Below are 5,199 nucleotides of genomic sequence, written 5' to 3' on the forward strand. Positions count from 1 at the left end.
CCGACCCGTTGGTGGAACAAGTCCAGTTACTACACGCTAACCCGCAGTATGCGTATGTGGAGTACCCCGACGGTCGGCAGGACACGGTCTCCCTCCTGGACCTGGCACCCACCGGCGTGCGGCCCTCTCCCCCTTCACCACAGACCCCCCCCTGGTTTTTTCCCCCCAGCGCCCCACCCAGGCCACCCCTTCCCCATCCATGGTGTCTCCAGCACCAGCCCGGGTGACGGAGACTGTTCAAGGACCATCGCTCCCGGACTCCAGGACATCAGCGGAACCACCACCATCGGCTGAACCAACGTCACCAACTCCACTGCGGCGGTCTGCCAGGACGTCACGGGCAACGAAAAGGCTGATCGAGTCGATTTAATTTTCAACAACACCATGGACCTTGTATGGACAATATGTACTATTGTTAATTGTCTGGGCCAGTGGGAAGCCAACATTTTTTTTCTCTCCCTTCTCTGGCTGCTACTCATACCACCAGTTCACCCCCCCCCCCCCCGGCTCTCGTTGATACCCCCCCTATGTTTAGTTTCAGTCCTCAATAAACTAATTTATGTAGAGCTATTAAAGTGTTATCCTCGCTGTCTGGATTTAAGAGGTCCCATCTCAGGACCGCCCCCTTCAGATTTCCACCTCCTGTCCGTCAGTGGGTTCTGTACACAGTTAAAATCGCTCCCCCCCCCCCCCCCCCACCACTCCATGATCAATCAGTGCGTGTCAATGTCGGGGATTTCTGCCACAGTCTTCTTTATAAAGTCTGTGTCATCCCAGTTGGGAGCATACATGTTCACCAGGACTACCGATGCCTTATCCAGGACACCGCTGACCATGATGTACCTACCTCCTTGGTCCATAACCGTCCTTGTCACAGTAAACGCCGTCCTCTTACTTATCAATATGGATACACCCAACCTTCATCCCGTAGCAGGAATAGTAGGTATATCCCACCCAACCCTCCCTTACCCTCAGTTGTTCTTCTCCCTCAGGTAGTCTTTTGGAGGAAGACTATGTCGGCTTTCATACTTTTCAGGTGGGCGGAGACTCTGGATGTTTTCACTGGGCCGTTTAGTCCCCTGAAATTCCAGGTGATATTCCTGATGGGGGGTTTGTACCCCTGTGTGTATGCCATGTGGGTGAGCCCCTGCACTCCCCCTCCGGCATTTCCCTTTTTATAGGGACCCTCCAAAGTCGCTGTCTGCAGTGCCATCTTGTTCCACATTTCTGAGAGTGACCTGCGGAAGCCAAACCAGAGCCCTTCCTCCCCCTTGTCATTTTGTTCCCCTGTGATTTTGTTTCCCCTCACCCCTCTCATTCGCCCCCCCCCCCCCCCCCCCCCCCATATTTCCACCCCCTGCCAGACGCTCTCTCCTCAGCATGAGATGCACCACGGCCCCCTCTCAATCATGCCTCCTAGCACTAGCTTTCCCGGTAGTGTGGTTGCCCCCCTCCCAGGGTTGATCTGACCCCCTCCTACTCCTGCTCTGTTAGTGTCCCTACTATCTCCTCCTCACCCTCTCCTGCACCCTGCTGCTCTTGCCCCCTCCTTTCTATGAGCGATGTAGTCCTGCGCAAAATTGTCCATTCATTTCCTCCACCTCCTCTGTGCATTCTGTAGCCACCTCGTCCCGATTCCAAAATGGATGCCCGCAAAGAGTGCAGGGAAAATTGGCCAGGTACAGGGAACACAAGCAGGTGCAAGGTTTCCTGTGTATTAAGGTTCGCAGAACCCAGACAGAACCAAAACCAGTAGCCATTTACATACTAATGAGCGATCTCCAGAAACAATCAGAAACATTGAAACAATCGGGACCAAGACAGGCTCCCCGGCGCCAGTGGGAGCTAGGACAAAGGCAGGCCAACGGACACATAGGGCCCACCCAACGATCAGGGAACAACTCCAGTATTGGAGAAAATCGATGAGAACGATTGAGACCTGGTCCAATTAATTGGGACCAAGTCTGGGGTCCGCCCAAAAGGGAGCGAAGCCCCTGGGACCTATAAGATAGCGTCCCCAAGTTCAGTTTGTTCTTCTTGGCCTTGGCTCTCAGCGAGGAGAGACCTGCTTAACAGCTTCTTGGCCTTGGCTCTCAACGAGGAGAGACCTGCCTAGCAGCTGCATCAACCAAGTAAGTCTCAGATCAACGCATGCTACGAGATAGGCGCTCCTAGCTACTATTCCGTACCGGCTCGATGCCGACAGAATCAGACACGGACAAAGGCCATTGTTCCTCTGACCTGGTGGGCCATTCGAAGCTAAGTACAGGCTTTTAGTAATTGTGATAGTTTAGTAGAGTTTTATGCATGAGTATTGATTGACTGTGTGTATAATAAATGTGTATTGATTTCAATCTTACTAACTGGTGTATTGAGTTATTGATCAGCACTTGGCTTTGAACCTCGTGGTGGTATGAGAAAGATAGCTGGCTACTCTAGAGCAAAGGTTATTAAAACAGAGCAATTAAGTAAAAGCATAACGAGCAACAATTCCTCATCACTGTCTCTCTTCATGTCTGTCCGAACAGTTCTTATGGATGAACTCGTCCACCTCTGCAGGTGCAGTAAAATAATGTTCCTTGCCCTGAAATGTTACTCAGAGCCTGGCTGGGAATAGCATCCCGAATCTGATTTTGTTTTTATATAAGGCCAGCTTTGCCTGATTAAATTCTGCCCTGCGCTTTTCCAGGTCAGCCTCATATCCTGGATTTATGCCGCTCCCAGTTAAATGCCTTAGTCTGCCTGCCCAGCGAAAGATCCTTTCCCGGTCCTGGTACTCGTGCAGCTTGGCTATTACCACTTTCGGCTGCTCCCCTGCCTTGGGCTTTAGTCAGAGCGACCTGTGAGCCCTGTCGATCTCTGGCAGCTTGGGAAGCTGTCCCTCCCCACTAGGCTACCCAGCATTTGGGCCACATAATTGGTTAGATCTTTGTCTTCGATTCTCTCCGGCAGGCCCACTATTTGGATGTTTTGACACCTCGACCTTCCCTTTCAGGCTCCCCCGGATTGCCACCAACCTCTTGATTTTGGCCTCCAGGGTAACGATTCCGTTGCTCTGGTCTGACGATGCTTTTTCCAGCTCCCTTATCGTGCTCCCCTGGGCTTCCAGTCTCTTTCCCATGCTGTCAAGGGCCACCTGCATGCCAGCTAGCACCTCTGCGACCTTTATCTCGGCCTTGATGTTGTCCCTCACCTCCTTCAGTTCCCTGGTGAGGAATGTCTTCTGTCCATCGCTTGGAGGGGGAGGATGGAAGCTCGCTTTTCGGGTCGCCGGTCTCCCTCTCTTGGGATGGCCAAGGGCCCCTCGCCTCGTGGGTCCACTGACCCGCTTGCTCACTGCTCTTGTCCCTTGCCGCAGTTCTTGGTGTCCCTGCGGCCTCTTGAGCTGCTGCCTCCTGGCATTTTTGCTGTATATATTATTGTTGAGGGTGTGGGGATGTTTCAGTCGAATTTTGCGGGCTAAGTTCGGTCAAAAGTGCCTATTTTGTTGTTTTACGGAGGAGGGCCACGTGTGTGACTCAGCACATCCCCGTCACTTGTAGTGGAGTTTGCAATTTTATGAGTTTCGATGAGGATCTGGATTATAGGGAATATCTCTCTCTTCATACTCTGCTGAGAGTGATTTGATTGTTTCTCACCTTCAACCTGGAATGTGCCCTTGCATTTAAAACAGTTTGCTCTGTCACAGTTCAAACTGTAACGGTTCCAGCCACTTGAAAGTTGAAATTAAATCATATCTTCAAAAATAAAGGGCCATAGCCTCTTAACAGGGTGTTCAATTGCCGGATGACCTGGCAGTAGGCAACGGTATGGTTTTGCAGCCTCTGAATGAATGTCTGACAGAGTAAGGCTAGCCAGCATTTCTCCGCACCAGAGTGTGTGGTGGGATTTTGCGCGCCCTCTGCAGCATATTCCGCCGCAGCGGAGGCAGACTGCCATTGGCTGATGGAGGGGTCTTCTGGTCCCGCCTGTTTCAATGGGATTTCCCTTTGTATGCATACCCTGCCGCTGGGAAACCCACGGCAGGGTTTGCCGGCAGCGGAACTGGGAGATCTCGCCAGCGGGAAAGGCCAGAATATTCTGGACTGTGTATCACAAAGATTTCTCTCTCAACTTGCTTCATTGTGAATGATGCCATACACAACACAGTCAAAGAAATTAGCTGTGACTTACCCAGTAGCACATTCATCTTAGAGTTTGAAAGTTGAGGGTCTGAGTCCTCCCTTACACCAATCGAGGCAGACAGTACATGGCAGCAGTGGATGGCATGATGGTTAGCATTGCTGCCTCACAGCACCTAGGACCCGGGTTTGATCCCAACCCGTTTCCCCATTTTCCCTGTTTCTGCGTGGGTCTCACCCCCATAACCCAAAAAGATGTGGAGGGTAGGTGAATTGGCCACGCTAAATTGCCCCTAATTTGGAAAAAGAAGAATTGGGTGCTCTAAATTTGTTAAAAAAAAAGCACTGCTGCCTCACAGTGCCAGAGACCCGGTTCAATTCTGGCCTCCACACTCTAGTGGAGTTTACACATTCTCCCTGTGTCTGCATGGGTTTCCTCTGGGTTCTCCAGTGTCCTCCCAGTCCAAAGATGTGCTGGTTAAGTGGATTGGCCATGCTAAATTCTCCCTCAGTGTTCAAAGATGTTCAGGCTAGTATGCGGGGCTACGAGGACAGGGTGGGAAAGTGATCCGAGGTAGGTTGCTCTTTCAGTCGGTGCAGACCCGATGGGCCTCCTTCTGCAATGTTGGAATTATTTGACTCAAGAGTGCTGCGGTCAGAGGTGCCGGCTTTCAGAATTAGGAGATATTGAACCAGAATCTTCCTGCTCTCTCAGGTGGCGTTCGTCCCAGTGTCCTGGCCAATATTTATCTCTCAGTCCAACATCACTGAAACAAATGGTCACATTACTGTTTGTGGGGAGATTGCTGTGTGCCGATTGGCTGTTGCGTTTCCACATTATAACAGTGGCTGCACTTCAAAAAGAGTTTTGTTTGTTGTAACGTGTCTCCCTATGGTTGGGAAAGGCGCTATAGAAAAGTGTGTGGTTGTGAAGTGTTGAAAGTTCAGCCTAGCGCTGTCGCTTTAAAGGAAGATGTCGCCCTTTTATCTGATGGACTGCGGAGTGGAGCACACGATAGGAGGATGGAATGAGTGACACAATTGGCCGCCAATGGGCTTGCAGCATGGAGGGAGGGCG

This window comes from Scyliorhinus canicula, chromosome 11, assembly GCF_902713615.1.
Source record: "Scyliorhinus canicula chromosome 11, sScyCan1.1, whole genome shotgun sequence".
In the NCBI taxonomy this organism is placed as follows: Eukaryota; Metazoa; Chordata; class Chondrichthyes; order Carcharhiniformes; family Scyliorhinidae; genus Scyliorhinus; species Scyliorhinus canicula.